This window comes from Gracilinanus agilis, chromosome 4 (assembly GCF_016433145.1).
Source record: "Gracilinanus agilis isolate LMUSP501 chromosome 4, AgileGrace, whole genome shotgun sequence".
NCBI classification, from domain to species: Eukaryota; Metazoa; Chordata; class Mammalia; order Didelphimorphia; family Didelphidae; genus Gracilinanus; species Gracilinanus agilis.
This window is the reverse complement of record NC_058133.1, coordinates 160,083,762-160,103,813: the sequence shown is the minus strand read 5'-3', so window position 1 is coordinate 160,103,813 and position 20,052 is coordinate 160,083,762.

Below are 20,052 nucleotides of genomic sequence, written 5' to 3'. Positions count from 1 at the left end.
CCCTACCGTGTCTAGTGTTCAGGCTAGGTCTAGGTTTTCACTAATTTGCAGCTTAGTAAAAATTTCATAAATCCTTTAAAAAGTCTCAATAGCACAACCCCTTGAAGATAATTTTTTTAAAAATTAAAGGAAACTAGGTAGAGATTCCTTCGGTTTTTATTGATTGAGAGGCAGCAAAGTACAGTGGAATGGACAGTCAGTTGGCCATGAGCTAACTACTCGTCCTTTAACAAATTCATTAACCTACCAGGGCCTTAGTTACTATATTTGTAAAATGGACTCATAACGCTGCCTTTTGTCCACCTCACAGGGTTGTTATGACAAAAAAAAATAATGCTTTGTACATAAAAGTTCTTTATAAGCTGCAAAATACTATATAATTGCAAAACATTATTATTAATTTTTTACCTGCTTTGGACAGGTATTGTGAAGAAATAATGGAAAGCTTAAGGGGAAGATTCCTATGGCTCTTTAGTCTTGCCCAGTCACATCAAATATCAGGGAATTACAGGAGGCCTTCCTTAAAAATAGAATATGAATCACTAAGAGACTGCTTGGGTTGTGTTTTTTTTTAACCCTTTGTACTAAACTCCAGTTCATAGGGAATATCTTTACCCTTCTCCCATGGTAGTCAGTGATGCTCCACTCCCAAAGGGAGGAAAATTCAGATTTGGGGTTGCCATGTACTCTTCCTAGACATCAAAACAGACATTTTATTTAAAACTAACAAACGTTTTCACCGAAGAGTGCACAGCTTGAGTTCCTCCCCACATTCTTTCCCCTCAAGATTCAACTCAAGGATTAAGAATGATGCTTTGGGTGACTGTCTTTTTTATTTCCCTCGAGCAGGATGGAAAGCTGTGACCCTTCTCAGAATAGCAGGGTTTCCCTTGTCTTTCCTCCCCAGGCCACCCCCCTTCCCCAATCCCCCACTGCCCCGCTGTAAGTTTCTCCCTTTGGAATGCTGGGAGTCCTGGATACATTGGGAGCAGCTGGTAGAACATGAGGCAGCCTTGACAGTCAACCTCCAGTGGCTTTCCAGCCTCCATCTTGACAGCACAACCTCAGGTCTTGTCTGTGGTTGGATGCTTTTCCCTTTCTTTGATACACATTTTCAAAAAGACAAATTCTTACTGACAACTTGTACTTGGTCATGTTTTGTATTAATAACAACCTTTAATAAAGTCATTTTAAATAGATTATTCGTATGTGTGTATGTTCTTGACCTCCATCTTCACAGCTCTGCTCTAGGAGCCTGGTTTGGAATTGCCGTCATCAAAGAAGAAGAAAAGGTTATTGCTAATTAAATGTCTTCTTGAATCTTCCCGGGAAGACTTTCTTAATGTGGTTTGATACAAGGTTGGTCACTGGGGAAATTGTGTGTATGATTGAGGGAGAAGCATAATCCATAATAACCTCATAGACAGCAGCAGGAAAGAGCAAGCTCCATTTTCCATTGTACAGTTTGCAGGGAAAATTTCCATGCTAAAAGCCTGGACAAAATGGATCATTATTTTGATGTGATCCAACATATTAAATGTCATCTCCCTTTTAGATCTCTGGATTAGTCTATTTGCAAATGATCTTCAGTGAAAAAAACAAAAAACAAAAAACAAAGAACCCAGTCAGTCCTGTTTCATTTGTTTATAGTGCTAGTGGTAAATGGCTCATTACCTGAAAAGGAGTGGGACTTTCAGATTCCCCCATTCTATGTCAAGTAGTGTGTGTGTGTGTGTGTGTGTGTGTGTGTGTGTGTGTGTGTGTGTGTTTTAAATAAAGAAACCCAGGGATAATAGTGTATCTTTAGGGCACAGTGGAAAAAATATTATACTTGGAATGAGGAGGATATGAGTTCAAATTCTACCTCAAACAGTAGCTGAGTGATCCTGAGTAATATTTGACTTCTCTAGGCCTCAGTTTCTTCATCTGTAAGATGAAGCAGTGGGACCTGATGACCTCTAGAGTCCTTTCCAGCTATAGATTCGTGGTCCTATGATCCCATGGTTTTTCACAAAGTGCCTTAGCCACAATCTACTAAGGTCTTGAAGTTTCCCTTTGAAGATGCCAGTGTTTTGAGTGAATATTTTTGTTTAGTCTTCTACTTGTCCTTCTGAGTGTGGGTATATTCCTAAAGGAAATAGTTGACAACAGAAGACTGAAAGGTAGGATGTGAATAGCAGAGTTTCAGTTTATGATTATATTATATTATATTATATTATATTATATTATATTATATTATATTATATTATATTATATTATATTATATTATGTATTTTAAACTCTTACCTTCTGTTTTGGAGTCAATACTGCGTATTGGCTCCAAGGCAGAAGAGTGTTAAGGGTAGGCAATGGGGGTCAAGTGACTTGCCCAGGGTCACATAGCTGGGAAGTGTCTGAGGCTGGATTTGAACCTAGGACCTCCTGTATCTAGGCCTGACTCTCCATCCACTGAGCTACCCAGCTGCCCTCTTTCAGTGTAATTTAAATTGGTTTCCTTTTATATTGAGAGCTGTCCATAAGATCCAAGATCAATGACTTATCTAGCATCAAATTTAGGAATACTGTAACTGATAGTCTTTGTGGAATTTTCCTCTTAATTCAACAAATATCACAACACCTACAGGTACTTCACTGTACTAAATAATGGAGATTTGCCATGAACCAAAAAATTCATTAGTGGAGTTGACACTAAAGTCTTCAAAGGCTTCACAAGTAAATATAGACCGTAAGCTCTGATACATTCCAAGATATGGTGAACAGTGTGTGTGTATACACATGTACATATATATATATATGTTTATATCTGCATGCATAGGTTTATATATTTATGTGTAAATTATATACACTTATATATCATGTGCATGTGTATGTATATGCACATGTATGTATGTATGCATCTATAATCTGTTGCTAGGATCATATCTTGAAACTTGCCTGATCTTATATTATATTTGCTTGTAAAGTCTTTTGAAAAACAGTGTCAACTCCGTACTGAGATAGAGTTGGATGGATGGATAGTAAATAGGGATACATAGAAAGACAGACAGATGGAAAGGTAGTAGATAGGAATATAGATAGATAGATTGGATAGAGACAGACAGACGGATGGGTGGATGGATGGGCAGATGGATGACCAGATAGATGAATATATAGTCAGAGAGACAGACAGATAGATGGATGGATAGGTAGTTAAATAGACAGATTTACTTTCTGAAGACCAGCCTATGTACAGAGAGGTTCATGATCTCTTATCAATGCTTAGTCTCATCCTAATACTTTGGAGGGGCAGCTAGAAGGCACAGTGGATAGAGCACTAGACTTGGAAGCAGGAAGACTCATCTTCATGAGTTCAAATCCAGATTCAGACCCTGGCTATGTGACCCTGGATAAGTCATTTAGCCCTGTTTACTTCAGTTTCCTCATCCATAAAATGATCTAGGGAAGGAAATGGCTAACCAGTATCTTTGCCAAGTTAGGCCCAGATGGTTCACGAAGAGTCAGACACCACTGAACAACAAAGATAATATTTTCCCTCAAAGTATTTTAATACTAACAGGTACAGTTCATTCACTCAACAAATACTCATTGAACACTAAAATAATAAGCTAATGTACTAGGCACTGAGGGGGATAAAATAGTAAGATACGGGTTCATTCCCTTAAGGACCTTATTTCTAGGAGATAGGATACATGCACAAATCATTATAACCCAAGATGATATATGGTAAATGCCACAATAGAGGTACAGATCACTCCAGAAATGAAGGAAATGAGATAGGTTTGGGGAAACAGGAAAAGGCTTCATGAAAGATCATTTGAGATGAGTTTTGAGTGATGGATGAGATTTCAACAAGTAGAGATAACAGAATGAGCAAATATACAGAGGTGGGAAAGAGGTATTTTTTAAGGAACAGTAATTAGTTTGGGTGAAGGAGGGGATAGATGTAATTAGAGATAAAATTACAAAGATAGGTTGGGACCATATTGTGGAAGACCTCGTGTAGTTTGGACTTAGTAAGAAATGGGGATCTATTGAAGGCTTTTGACCAGAGAAATGACAATTGGAGCTACACTTTAGTTAGCTTAATGTGGCAAGGAAGGGAAAAATGCTTTTTCAGATGGAAATGCAATATAGTCATTCCACGGTTGATGAAAGATCTATTTCCCTTACTCCTTAGTGCTCTTAATCAGCTAGCATTTACAGTATACTGTGCTTTAAAGTATGCAAAGTGATTCTTTACCTGTCTGAGCTCATCTAATCCTTCACATTTAATCTAGGTTTGAATGTGTGCCCACCTATTCATCTTTTTGAAGTCCATTATGTACACTAAAAAAAGCATTTCCTCTGGCACTATTTTAAAAGTCCTTTCCATAAACTAAATAGCTGAGATTTGTTTTTTACCACACTCAACTTTTTTAGAATGAGACTGATTTATTTAGCTTCATATTTAATGTAGTCACAAGTAGCGCTTGATCAGCATTGTTTTTTGTTCCTTGGACCTATCTGATGACTATGTATAATGATAGGATCAAAGATTTTCAGCTGAAAGGGACCTTAGAGGCTACTTCCTGCCCCTCTTTCACTGTCCCTCCCAGGAGTTTTTAGATGAATCCCCATGACCTTTGAGCCAATGAATGCTGCCCCTTGAGAGAAAACAGCTAATGTTTCTCCATAACTTTAGTGCCCACTAACCTACGCCTCCAGATGAAATCCAGAAACTCAGAACTAGAAAATATTTTTTAGAAATTTAGAAACTTTAGAAATCATCTAGTCTGCCCTTCATTTTTTAGATAAGAAACAGGCCCAGGTAGCTGATGAGAGAGCCAGTCTGGTGGAAAGAGAGCCATTTTGGAAAGGAAAGTTGATGCCAGGTAGTGAAGGGTCTTCAAAGTAGAACAGTATTTGAGTCTAATTATAGTAGGGAACCATAGGAGTTTATTGAGGGAGCAATATGTTCAGACTTTCAATTTAGGAAAATCCCTTTTGCAACTACATGGAGGTCAAATTAGGATCAGGAGAGATGTGATGTGTAAGAGCAGGGTAATAGGTGAAATGGTCTCATTTCTTCTTTATGTTTCCCATGAGGTGAATTCAAGTAGGCTAGTTGAAACTTGTTTTTTTTTTTTTCTACTGTTTATTTGAATAGCATTCTCTATTGAAAATGTCAGCATCAGGGGCAGCTAAGTATCTCAGTTGATAGAGAGCTAATCCTAGAGATGGGAGAACTTGGGTTCAAATCTGGCCTCAGACATTTCCTATCTGTGTGACCCCGGGCAAGTCGCTTAACCCCCATTGTCTAGTTCTTACTGCTCTTCTGCCTTGGAACCAATATTTAAAATTGATTCTAAGATGGAAGGTAAGAATTTTTGTTTTGTTTTGTTTTGTTATTTAAGAAAGAAAGAAAAAGAAAATAGCATTATTTTGGCAGGGTACATATAATTTTGCATTTGTATGCCGAGGACTTGTCAGTGTCTGGCACATAATAGACATTTAATAAATGTTGGTTGAGATTGTTAAATAAAGGAGCAGAACCAGGAGAACATTGTACACAGAGATTGATATACTGTGGTAAAATTGAATGTAAAGGACTTCTGTACCAGCAGCAATGCAATGACCCAGGACAATTCTGAGGGATCTATGGAAAAGAACGCTACCCATATTCAGAGGAAGAACTACAGGAGTTCACAGAAGAAAAACAACTGCTTGAACACATGGGTTGATGCGGACATGATTTGGAATGTAGACTCCAAAGACCACCCTAGAGCAATTATCGATAATATGGAAATAGGTCTTGATTGATGACACATGAAGAAACCAGTGGAAATGCGTGTTAGGTAATGGGGGAGGGAGTAATGGGGGGAGAAGGGAGAGTAAGAACATGAATCATGGAACCATGGAAAAAAATTTATCTAAAAAAATAAAATTTCAACCTTACCACAAAAACAAACAAACAAATAAATGAAAAGTTTGATTAAAAAAATCTTACGATACTATATAAATTTAAGACCACTGGGGGATGGGGGGGGTGTGTGTCCAGAAAGTCCTTATTCCTTTCTTACCTTCTGAAAGTCCTCTTACTTCTGAAAGGAACAGAGCAAAATATTACCCAGCCCTCCTTTCTTCCTTTCTCACATTCTAGGCTTTTACTGTTTCAAAAATTAACTCACTTTTAGCCAATAAGCAATATGATGTCCCTCAAAACCAAGTGTCCCTTTCTCTGTTCTTGTGAAATTTATATCAGATGAGCAGAACCCCCCCCCCCTGGCAAAATCCGTAATATTTAGACAGAGGTTGGCTCTCAGCCCTCATTTAAATTTCAGGTATGTCTAGATAACCACTGTCTTATCATTCAAGGCAAAATTAGATTAGAGGAAGCCTGTAGGAGAAAGAAATTAGCAATACCTGTTCCTGGACAGGTACAGAGACCAGAAATTGGGTAAGATCAGATCTTTTAGAATTTTCCTCAAGACAATTCTGAGGGACATATGGGAAAGAATGCTATCCACATCTAGAGAAGGAACTGTGGGAGTAGAAATGCAGAAGAAAAACATATGATTTATCATTTGTTTATATAGGCATATGATTTGGGGTTTTGGTTTTAAAAGCTAGTAAGCATAATACAGAAATAGGCTTTGAGTGATAATACATGTATAAACCATTGGAATCACTTGTCAACTCCAGGAGAGGAGAGGGTCAACATGAATCCTGTAACCATGGAAAAAACATTTTAATTAAATTTAAAATTAAAAAAAAGAAAGAAAAAAGAACTTTCCTCAAACTCATAAGAGACAAATGCAGCCAGCAATCAGTCAATTCTTTCTGCCAAGATGCTAACAGGGGTCTATCTCCGTTTTTCCCGTCTCTATCACAGCTTAGCTCTTCTTTGGCCTATTCCCTCTGTCCCTCTGATTCTTTCTAGTTGGCTTGTCAAGTGCCAGGTATGGCTTAGAGATTTCACCTCCCTTGCTGATGCTACTGCTTAGCTCACAAAATCTTTCTCAGAGTTGGCAAAAAATACCAGAGTGGTTTGTCATTTCCTCCCCCAGCTCATTTTACAGATGAAGAAACCGAGGCAAACAGGTTTAAATGACCAGCCCAGGATCCTATAGCTAGTTAGTGTCTGATTCCAGATTTGAACTCATGAAGAGGAGTCTTCCTGAATTCAGGCCCAGCACTCTATCCACTATACCACCCAGCTGCCCCATACTTGGTATCTGAAAGCTCAGTCTTTCCTCTCATTCTGTTCTCTTGTAGACTATATGTGTCTTTCGTGCTTCCCCTGCCCCCACTTATGACTCTAGCCTGCTTCCCAACTCAAAGACAATTATAATCCAAAATCTCACTCAGAGTTGAAAGGGAATGCCTGTTCCTCTGATGTCCAGATCCCTGCAGCCAGGCAATTCTCAAACAATAAACACAAGTTATCATTATTTCCAAGAACCTTTCCCTTCATTTCTTTTCCAATTTAATTCAGCATTTATTAGGTACCTCCTATGTGACAGGCACTAGGCTAAGCATTTTACAGTTATCATCTCATTTGATCCTCACAAGAGCCCTGAGAGTTAGGGGCTATTATTATTTCCATTTTACAGTTGAGGAAATTGAGGCAGGCAGAGGTTGTGACTTGCACAAGGTCACACAGCTAGTATATGAGGTTGAATTTTAACTTGACTCTTCCTGATTTCAGGCTCAGTGCTTTCCATGGCATCATCTAGTTGCCTCACATTTAGTGTAGCTTACAAGAGGCACTTTGCTAGAAACTGGACACACAAAGATAGCTCTGACAGATCCTGTTCTCAAGGAGTTAGCAAGTTTATAGGTAGAGAGAAGAGGTACATAATTTTTTTTTTGAGGGGGAGGAGAAAGGGAAGAGAAACCATATGTGATCTGAAAGATCTTCAAATAATTCCATATCCATGTAAATACTCCCCACATCATCCTTTTAATTTAATTTTAAGCAAATGAAATTTTTAAATTTTAATTTAATTATTTAATTAAATTTTTTTATTTTAAACTGACCCTGTGATTTCATTAATAGAGCTTTCAGGGAGGGAATTCTTCTCCATCAATAAAGACCTCCCCCTGTTCTACAACTTATAGGCTTAGAAAATTGCCTGTGGTGGTACAGAGAAAGATACCAAGTATAGGGCAGCAATGGTGCAGTGTCTGATAGAGTGCTGGACCTGGAGTCAGGAAGACTCCTCTTTGTGAGTTCAAATCTGGCTTCAGACACTCCCTAGCTGTGGGAGCCTGGGTAAGTCATTTAACCCTGTTTGCCTCATTTTCTTCATCTGTAAAGTGACTTGGAGAAGGAAATAACAAACTACTCCAATGTCTTTGCCAAACAAACACAGAATGGAGTCACAAAAAGAGTCGGTCAAAACTGAAATGACTGACCAACATACCAAGTATGATATGAGAAAGGAGGGAAATAGTAACCACTTCAGCCTTTGGAAGAGGACCCAGGAAGACCTTTTAAGGAAGAGGAGGGTGTAGCCCTTTCATTTGCCTCTTCAAATAATTGCAGAGGCACATCCTCCAGTATAAACATCAGTCCATTTGATGTTACACTGAATTTTTTATTTCTGAAAAGGCCTTCTCTAGCTCAGCTGGAGAAACATAGCCTGACCTACCCAACAATAACAACCAGAAGACCAATGTAGAAAACCCCCAACGGCACTGGCGGAGGAAGAACAGATTGTGCTTGAACAGGACTATGGGCAGTCATTGGTCAGCTCGTGGGGTCTGGCAGTAGCAATGTGTGGGCAGTTGCAGGATCAAGTTGCAAGGGATAGAAATCCCAGGACCTGGCTCAGAGTTCTGTGGTTCTGGGTAAACAAAGCTGGGCTTCAGGTAGAGTTGGCACCTGGGGCAGGACTGGAGGTTGGAAGTAATTCGGACCATTTCCTTGGCTAGAGAAGTCAGCTCTAATGAACCATGAATAATAAGCTATTTTTCACTCGTGGTATTTCTGAATCAGCCAATGGCACAAGGCACAGGAACTTTCTAGCACACAGAAAACACAGGGCTTACATTCCTCGAGTGGAGGGCAACCTATGTAAAACTATTAACTACTATTAATGAGACAGCTTTTCAGAAGGAGAATACAAAATAAGAGACAGAATAGATATGACAGTGGCATGAACAGATATCCAGAATGCAACCTTTCTGGCACTCAAGAGGATTCTAGTTCCATCTCCTAACTCACTGGCTCCAGAACCTTGGGCAGATTGAATAATGTCTGTGCACCAGCTTTCACCAAGCTATAAATGGAGGGAAATAACACACTCTTCTCAGGGCTATCCTGAAGATGTTTTGAAAGACATAAATCTCTACATAGATGCAATATAGTATTGTTATAGGGTTTTATTTTATATCACATCTTCCTGTAAAGCAATTAGAGGGCTCAATGGATAGAGTGCTGGTCCTAGCATCAGGAAGACCTGAGTTCAAATCCAGCCTTGGATACTAGTTCTATGACCTGGGCAAATCACTTAACCTCTGTTTTCATCCACTGGAGAAGGAAATGGCAAACCACTCCAGGATCTTTACCAAGATAACTCCATGGACAATATGATTCACAGGGTTGCAAAAAGTCAGACATGACTGCACAATGAAAGTAACTTTCTGTAGTCCTTAAATACTTCTTAGGTGGGGTGTTGAGGGGGAGGAGTGGAATTATTTCCCCCTTTGAAGAAAATATAATAACAATAGCATTAATAACTGATTTTTGTGTGAAGAATTAGATCTACAGTGTAATTTCTATATGTTGTGTCAGCAAATTTTTATAGCTCTGTTTATGATTAAACCCACTTTACAGATGAGGAAATTAAGGCTTAGATTTAAAAATTAAATAGCTTGTCCAGGGTCAAGTAGTAGTATGTGGCAAAGACTAGATTTGAACATATGTCTTCAGAAAACAAGTCTATGTTATTTTCAGGGACTAAGTTCATGATAATAGCTACAAGTGGTTTCAGGGTACCAAGGGATATTTTAAATTTGAGAAAGACATAGAAGTACTCAACATCTGTTGGAGACTACTTGAACTACTATCTCAAGGTAGTTCCCAGTGTCAGTGTTAAATCTCACTACATTCCTTTTGGTGACATTCTGGAATGTATGAGATGCATTTTTGTTTATTTGTGGTTTCAGCTATGTTGGTGATTTCTCAGACTTTGTGCTTTTATATCTTTGTGAAGCTGGATTTTTAGCCATTGCTATGATGAGAAAAAAACCAAATACCTACAAAAATCAATATAGACCAGTAAATGAAGGTGGTGATGTCCAATTTCACTCCAAGAGCTGAGAAGTTTTCCAGTGACAGCCGGACTATATATCTCATTAGTAAGCAGTTGTGGTTATTTAAGAATAAAATTTTATTTTATTTTATTTTTTGGGAGTCATTAATTTTTATTTTATTTTATTTTATTTTTATTTTTAAATATTTTTCCATGGTTACATTTTCTTTCCCTCCCCTCTTCCCTCCCTTCTCCCAGAGCTGACAAGCAATTCCACTGGGTTGTACAAATGTTATCACTTGATTCCTATTTCCATATTATTCATTTTTGCTCTAGAGTGATTTTTAAAAGCCTAAATCCCAAATCACATGCCCGTATATATGTGACAAGTGATGTCATATGTTTTGCTTTTGCATTTCTACTCCCATAGTTCTTTCTCTCAATGTGAGTAGCAGGAGTGTCCTGGCTTGTTGCATTGCTACTTAGAAATTTTGTTACATTAGATTATTCCACAGTGTTTCACTTTCTGTGTACAATGTTCTCCTGGTTCTGCTCATTTCACTCTGAATCAGTTCATTGAGGTTTTCCCATTTCATATAGAAAGCCTCCAGATCATCATTCCTTATAGCACAGTAGTATTTCATCACCATTATATACCACAATTTTTTCAGTCATTTCCCAATCAAGGGACATCCCCTAATTTTCCAATTTTTTTGCCACCACAAAGAGCATGGTTATGAATATTTTTGTACAAGTATTTTTCCTTATTATCTCTTTGGGGGTAAAAACCCAGCAGTGGTAAAAATTTTAAAAAGGCTACTACGGTGTTAGGACATAAATACTTTTAGCTGAGAACAAAATCTATAATTGGAATAATCTCATAAGAAGTTTGTTTAAGTTATCCAACAAAAAGGAGAGTCATAAAAGTGGTGGCTAGTCCCTTCTCTTCTATCACAATCCTCCCTGCCTTCCAAGTATTTATAAGTTACATATTATTTAGGCTTTAAACAAAGGAAGAAAGAAACAGTAACTGGCCAGCAGAGAGGCAAGTTATCAAATAAAACACATGGGTTGCTCCAGATGCAAAATGGGAGAAAATGCCTTTTCCTTCCTTGCGTCAAGCTTCAGATTAAACTGGATTTCTGATCAGCATAACTTAGGTCTTGAGGTTAGCATTAAATGAAATCTGGTTTCTAAAGAACAAATCTAATTTCTAAGCCTTATAAGGTTAGGTTCAAACAATGCCATAAAGCTTTCCCACAATTTCCCCCTTTTTGGCTTAATGTCCAACACTCCAACAATTACAGGAGCAGATAGCTAGATCATGGTTTAAAATAACCCAAGTCAGTGGAAGCATCTCCTTCACAGTTGACCTTATGAAGAACTTGATAGAATTTCAGTTCTAGGGACAAGATTGGTGGCAAACATATCAAATTGGATAAGCATTAGGGAAGCCATTAAGTCAGGAGACAGACTTGCATTGAGATATAAGGTACTACACAATACAGAGAGATTTCTCAAACTTTGAAAGAACATATATAGCTATAAGTACCTCAAATATTTTTTTAAAAAGAGAGAATTCAGTCCCATACTTCCTTCAGTGTCCTAAAAGTTGAATCAAATCAAATCAGAGTCATAATTTCATATGTCCCTTAAGGAAAACAAATTTGGTTAAATAGCTGTGTAGATAAAACAAATCAGGCTATATATTAAACTATCTTTAATTAATTTATTTCATCTTAGTTCTTAGCTGTCCCATGTAGGCACCTGATATTGGAAATATTTTCCCTTAGAAATTCTGGAATAGGCTAGATTTCCAAGGAAGTTCTGGAAGGGTGTTCTTCTTAAATTTGATTTTTTAATAGCTAGTTCATGTGGCAAAAACTAGTTCAAACCTTATAAAGATAACCTTATATTTGATAGAAACATTTCTTGATAGAAACATTTGACATAAACACGCATATACATAAGTTCTTAGAGAAAGTCTAATTTTGTTGCTTTTTCTCAGAGTAAAGTTTATCACTCTATTAAAATTAAAACTTTTATAGCTTTGTCACATCATATTTTTGTCCTAATTATCCTATCTCCCCACCCTCTTGGAGGGTATATGTTCTCACATCATCCAGAAAAAATGAGATATATTAAGAACCTAATCTTATACATCAGTATAAAACTAGTAGCATTCATAAATTCAGCAGAGTAAAATTTAAAAGACCATAATTCATACTTGTAACCTTTTATAATAACTTGGAGATGCTGAGTATTGCAACACAGGATTCATCATATATATAAAATTTTTCAGTTTACTTGTTATAAAAATTTGCTATGAAAGGAAAAAGGAGGGGCTTGGTTATAGTACTATCAAGATTGTCTCTTCCAGGACATAGTCTGAGCTGATGGAAGCATAAAGCTTCTTGAATTCTGCTTGATTCCAGTTAAGAGTCAGTGAGACTTTATTCTGGAATAGCCAATTATGTGGCAAAGTTCCACACTATTCACAGGGTAGATAGCCAGGCTCAGAATTAACCTATGTGGCTACAAGTACCTCAAACATTTTTTTTTTTTTTGCTTAAGTAGGAAGATTTCCTATTCATAAGGAAATAATACAAAAGGGAACTTGAGTTGAGGATCCTACCTTCATCAATCCCTCAACCTTCCCAGGCCCAGACACATACTTGTAGCATATCTAAGACTTCACTCCCTTGTGGCAGTAGGTGGTATCTCTTTTAAATGGTGACTTGTTGGATTAACAACAATTCAGTCAATCATACCTAAAATCAAAACTTAGAACAATATCAAATTGTAAATACAAGAGATTTTATTTCAGTAATCACAGCTTAGGTATAGCTATTTTTATTTTTATTTTTCATGTTGTTGCAATAATAGTTAACAATAAATACAGACAAATCTCACACATCCTTGAAAGTTTAAATCAATGCTGGAAAAGACATCTATCATTACAAATTAAGAAGTATCCACATTCCCAGATTATATACATAGAGAAACTACATAATGATTCGTTCAAAACCCAGACAACATTAGCTACTCTAAGTCCTGAGGCTGCTGGGTATCCATATCTGAAGGCATTACATTTTAATTTCTAAAGTGAAAATAAAATCTTTAGGACTGAGATCTATTGATATTAAGCTAACTCAAAGATGTAACTTTACTACTTATTCTCCCAGGTGCACTTTCATAATTTTCATAGGCATGGGTCAATCAGATGAGAATCATTGTATATAAAGTCAATTTGTAAACCCCTTTACTTCAGCTCTAAGAGACTTCTAATTAAACTGAGAATGTCCATCAATTAGGGAATAACTGAACAAGTTGTGGCATATGATTATGATAGAATATTACTGTACTATAAGAAATAATGAGCAGGTTAATTTTTTAAAAATGGAAAGATCTACATAAAATTATGAAGTTTGAAATAAGTAGAACCAAGAAAACATTATATACCACAAACAGAAATAATGTTTGAAAAATTACTTGTAAATATCTACCTCCCTAGGAAGAACTGATAAACAGAAACATGTAAGACAATGTTTTATACATATAAGACATTTGATATATAAATATATAATTAATGTACATGTTAATTAGATTAACATATTTTACATAATTTATATGCTCTATTTAATTTATATACACTTAATTTTTTAAAAAGAACTTTTTAATATTCTTTCATCAACATTTCACAAAGTTAGTAAGATTTCTGACCCTGCTGAGGTTGAAGATCTAGAGGTCTGAAAATCTAGCAAGTTATTTCCAAGTTATTACATTAATATTATTATTCATTTCAGGCAAAATATATCCAATTAAATACTCGATAATTTTTTTTTAAAAACCCATATTGACAACAATCTATCTAAAAAAGAATTAATTTTCTACAAATACAATGGTACAACCCTCTGGGTATCAATTCTCAAAAACAGGATTTCTTATCCAATGATTTCCCCAAAATCACAATAAAGAATTAGAAGTCTAACAATAACATAAACAGCATTATGGGTTTAAAAACATACCATAGGGGCAGCTAGGTAGCTCAGTGGAGTGAGAGTCAGGCCTAGAGACAGGAGGTCCTAGGTTCAAACCCGGCCTCAGCCACTTCCCAGCTGTGTGACCCTGGGCAAGTCACTTGACCCCCATTGCCCACCCTTACCAATCTTCCACCTATGAGACAATACACCGAAGTACAAGGGTTTAAAAAAAAAAAACATACCATAGAACATTTTGCCAGCAAAATAAAATCAATTTGGTTGATGCAATTAAAATTAAGGTCAATGAAGCCACAAAGTTCCAAAGACATTCTATTCATTGGTAAGGCTAGCAATTACCAGTAAAATGAGTCTCTCAGCTCTTCAGTCAGCCAAAGGTAGGATTCACTAGACTTCATATAGTTTCAGGATATACAAGAGAACAAAGAACAGGAAGCATAAGCCAGTATGATTAGCTAAGTGTCAAGTATCATAGATGATGGAAAACAACATGATTGAATGAAAGTCAGGAACAAAGGGCAGGCAGCAATCTCTCCTTCCTTCTTGTTGCTAGGGAAAGCTCATTAGTAGTGTCCACCTAAATCTTATAAGGCTTGATAATAAGATAACAGATCTCTCTTAATTGTACATGGTCAGTAATATTAAGGTGATTTGTAGGACAACTTAACTTAGACAGGAAAGCTGAACTTATGAACTTAACTCAGAGACAAAGAAGCATTATGTAGGCAATTTTACAACATATTGAGGGTGAAACAGAATAGAATGAATTAAAAAATGGAAAGCAGAATCAATTTGATTTCCTCATGGTTGAATGTAAGTGCTAATCATCTTACATGGAAAATAACTTCATCTATCCAACAGTTTGACATTCTATACTAATCATATGTTCAAAAGATCAGTATAAAATTGTGATAATTGATTTGTTTCAGTCATGTCTGACTCTTCGTGATCCTCTTTGTGCTTTTCTTGATAAAAATACTGGAGTGCTTTGCCATTTCTTTCTCCGGCTCATTTTCCAGATGAGGAAACTGAGGCAACCAGGGTTAAGTGATTTATCCAGGTTCACACAAATAGCAAGTGTCTGAGGCCAGATTTGAACTCCCAAAGATGAGTCTTTCTGACTCTAGGCTTTAGTTGTATTCACTAAGCCCCCTAGTTCCTCCATGTAGTTTCTAAACATATTACCTTAAAATATCAAGTGTTTTCTCCCTTGAGTTCCGATGTGTTTATGGAAGTTCAAATGTCACAAATGGATAAACAGAACCATTAGACATTTCTTCAGGCCTATCCCATGAAAAAATTGTTGAGATACTAAGGCCTCTATGAACCAAAGAAGTGTGGAAATCTCTGGTCTATGCATTTCTATTCATTTGAGCACCTATTATGTGCCCATAATTGTACAAGAGACTGCAAGGAATGCAAATAAGGAGATGATTTCTAGACATGACAGACAGGCTTAGAATCTAAAGAATATTCTATTCAAAGTCTGGGAGGGACTCTCAGAGGTCGTCTAGTCCAACCCTTCATTTTATAAGGGAGAAAACTCAGCCAAAGGAAATGTAATGATTGGCCCCAAATCTCACAAGTAAGTGATAATTTCTCTGATACTAGCTCCAGCATTTTTCTACCCTTAGGTCCATTTCCAAATCAAATGAAAGTGATGAATCAAAAAGACACCAAGATATTGATTAACGATCTGCCAAAATCCAGAAAAGCCTCCACCATGGAAAGGTGGCTTGTCATCTTTGTCAAGCCAAGACTCTTGGATTGGTGTTCTGGTCCCTCCACCACTGTAGTTCTCCATCTATTAAACATTTGGCTTGTGTATACAGGAGGGTCCTCAGCAGTCTGGGAGATAAAAGTAAGTGTAGGCTTTGATCTTACTGTTTCAATCCATACTACTCTGGAAGACTGGGTCCCTAGAATTCAATCAGCTGCTACTTTCCTCAGTTATTTCCTGATGGTATTTAGTTCCATCTCTTAAAGAGAAGGAAAATTAAAAGGTATTTAAAACCCTTCTTTCTTTTTTTAAATTAAATTTTCTTTTTGAATATGGCCTTTATTATATGATTTAAGTCAATAATGAAAATGCTAAGGACACTGGGCATAAGACTAATATAGATGGAATATCACTGTTGTGTACCCTAAGTTCACTGCTAAACTAAATACCAACCTCTCCCTCTGACCTGCCAATTAGTTCTGTACCCATTGAAAGTTTTGGCTTTTAATCAAATTAAATAAACATTAAACACTTGACTTGTGTACACAGGAGGGTCCTACACAGTCTGGGAGGTACAAATAAGTGTAGGCTTTGGTTTAACTCTTTCAAATCATACTAAGTGGGGAAGACTGGGTCCCTTGAGGACAATTAGCTACTACATTCCTCAGGATTTTAGGGGTAGTCTTGAGGAGTTTTGGGTGGCTATGCATTATCTTAGCTCATGAGTCTCCACTAATATGCTTTTCCTAACCATTTTCTTTGTACCAGATGTTATGCTAAGGGCTGGGTACATAAAGAAAGTCAAAAACACAGTCTCTGTCTTCAAGGGACTCTCATTATAATGAGAATACAACCTAGAAACAACCAGACAGGTAAAGATATATGCAGAAGGGATGGAAAGTTTTCTGAAATGGGAAATCATTGGGAACTGGAAGGTGCATGGTGGATGCTGGGATTGGGAAGGGCTTCCTGAAGATCTGCAGTAGGTGATATTGGAGCTGATTCTTGAAAGAAATCATAGAAATGTGAAATGTATCATTTCCATGAAAATATGAAAAATATACTTTCTGCTTGTCTGAGCCAGCCCTAGGAGCATGACCCAGAACATAGGGTTATAAGTCTGGGTCAGAGAGACTTTGATTGGTTCCTGAGATGTGATATATATACCCACAGTAAAAGGAAGTGATGTGGAGAAAAGGGGCTTTTTGGACTGGAGCGCTGGGCTGGAGTTCTTCTCTGGAGGTTGGTGGCTCAGGCAGAAGACACTCTCATAGGCTGATAGACTAGGAAATATTTTTTATTTCTTTCCCTCTTTATTTCTTTCTTAGACTATATTTATATTAAAATTTAATTGTTAAAAGCTACTATCATCCTTGTGGCTTCAGGGTTAATTATTTTATAAATGGTGACCACACCAATTTTTTTTTACTCATTATATTTCCAAACAAATTTATAAATATTATATTTAGCATATTACATTTGGTATAATATTAATTTTTCAATATTACAGAAAAAAAGAGGTAGAGGTGGGGACATTCAACATTCAAGGTACTGGGCATAGCTAGTGCCATTAGTACACAGACATGGAGACAATCCTATCTTTATCGTGTTTGAGGAACTGCAGTAGGCCAGTGTTACTAGAACATAGATTAGGTGAAGATGGGAAAGGGGTAGTTTATAAAGACCTTTAAATGCTAGGCAAAGGAATTGATATTTGATCCTGGACCCAAGAAGGAATCAACTCAGCTCATCAAGTGGGGCAGTACATGTATCTGTGTGACGTGCTTTAGAGCTACACTTTAGAAAAATCAAGTTGGCAATTAAATGGAAGATGGGCTGGAATAGGGAAATACTTGAGGCAGGAAGCTCAATTAGAAGATTAGATGGAATATCACTGTTGTGTCCCCTAAGTTTACACTGAACAGCTAAGCTAAATGCCAACCTCTCCCTCTGACCTGCTAATTAGTTCTGTACACATTGAAAGTTTTGATTTTTAATCAAATTAAATAAACATTAAACACTTGGCTTGTGTACACAGAAGGGTAGTAGCAGTCTGAAAGATACTAATGTAGTGTAGGCTCTGATTTAACTCTTTCAAATCCACACTAGCTCAGGAAGACTGGGTCTCTAGAGGGCAATTAGCTGCTACTTTCCTCAGGATTCTAGAGGTAATTCTGAGGAGTTAAAGGTGGTTCTCAATTATCTTAATTCATGAGTCCTCACTGTTATGGGGCAGCTAGTTAGCTCAGTGGATTGAGAACCAGATCCAAAGATGGGAAGTCCTGGGTTCAAATGTGACTTCATATATTTACTAGCAATGTGACCTTGGGCAAGTCATGTAACCCCCATTGCCTAACCCATGTTGGTGAACCAATGGCATGCATGTCAGAGCATGCTAGAGGGGGCTGCTCCATTCCCCCCTCCATGTGTACTTGAGGACATTTCTCACATGATCCACCCCTCTTCCCAGCAGCCCAGTGGGAGCACTTCCTCCCTCCCCTGTCTGGGGTAAGGCAGGTGGCTCACATGTTGTGTAAGAGTTGTAGTTTGGGCACTCAGTCTCTAAAAGGTTCACTGACACTGGCTAGACTTTACCATTCTTCTGTCCTGAACCCAATGATAGTATTGATCCTAAGATAAAAGGTAAGGGTTTTAAAAAAAGACTATTGCAACAGTCCAGGTGAGAGATGATGAGGGCCTGAATTAGTTTCATGTCTATATGAGAGAAGATAAAGGGACATGCATTTGACAGTGGATTAGATATGGATGGTGGATATAAGTGAAGAGGTGAGGATGATGCTGGGGTTGGGATCCTGAAAGACTGAGAACATCATAGTTGTGCCCTCAACAGTAATAGGGAAGTGTGGAACACAATGAGTTTTATTTTAGATGTGTTGAGTTTGGTATTATCTATAGGATATCAAGTTCAAGATGTCCAGAAGTCAAGTGGCCATATATGAAACTGAGACTCAGGATAAATACTAAATCTTTGATGTTAAGATCTGGGAGTCATCTGTATAAAGTGATAATTGAATCCATGGGAACCAATAAGATCACCAAGTAAAATGGCATGAAGTATAAAGAAAAGATAGTCCAGGAGAAAGCCTTGGGCAACACTTAAAGACAATATGTATGACCTGGATAAAAAACTAACCAAGGATGGAGAAGTCAGAATATAAAAAAAAATCAGGATATAGACGGTTTTCTTGATTTTTAGATAATATGATCATCCGGGCAAACAATTTGCTTTTAGAAATGGGTATTTACAAAGGTGGGTATAATGAGAACCATTTGTATAAAACCTCTGTTCCCAATTAAAAGATACACTCTCCTGCTAGTGCATAGATAGTCCTGGGAAAAGTGGGTTCAAACTTAGACTACATGATGTAGCAAAGAGTATAACTCACATTTCCTAGAAGTCCTTTTTCTCCTCTTTGTAAGACCCTCATGAAGTTCCTGTTGTTAGGAATAAGCTAGCTCCTCTGCTAGGCTCCTTATAGAGATCTCAAGCTGCCTTTCCTGAATGGTTCTAGAATTGTCTTGGCTCCTGATGTAGAGCCTGTTGCCAGGTGTTGCTTCTTTGGGGCTACTGAGAAGTTCAATTCCTCTAGTTCAAAACATCTTTTTCTAGTAAAGGAGGTGAGGAAGAGGCAGAGATTTTTCTCTTCTCTCTGCTTTCCCTACCAAAACAATCTCCCAAGTGACAGAGATACCCTCTCAGGGGCTTGGCTAGAACTGTTCTCTCCTAGTAGATTGGTTGTCGAAATCTGTCCTATATTGCTATTTCAAATAAAACCCACAGGGTTTACCTGGTTCTCTTTAGCTGATCCCCATAATCTTCCAGCATAGCATTACCCTACTTCTTCAAATACTTCCTTTCTTCCAAATAAATCAAATAAACCAAGACTTCTCTAACTTAGTCTATTGCCATCGGTTTACTGATTGATTGATTCAATAGAGTTTATAATTAGTTCATATATATCTCTGATTGATTGATTCAATTGAGAAGTCAGAGGGCATCTGTAATTATTTGAGGAAAGGGTACAAAGATTAGTTATCTCTGCCTTCATGAAGTTCTCAATCTAATAAGCTT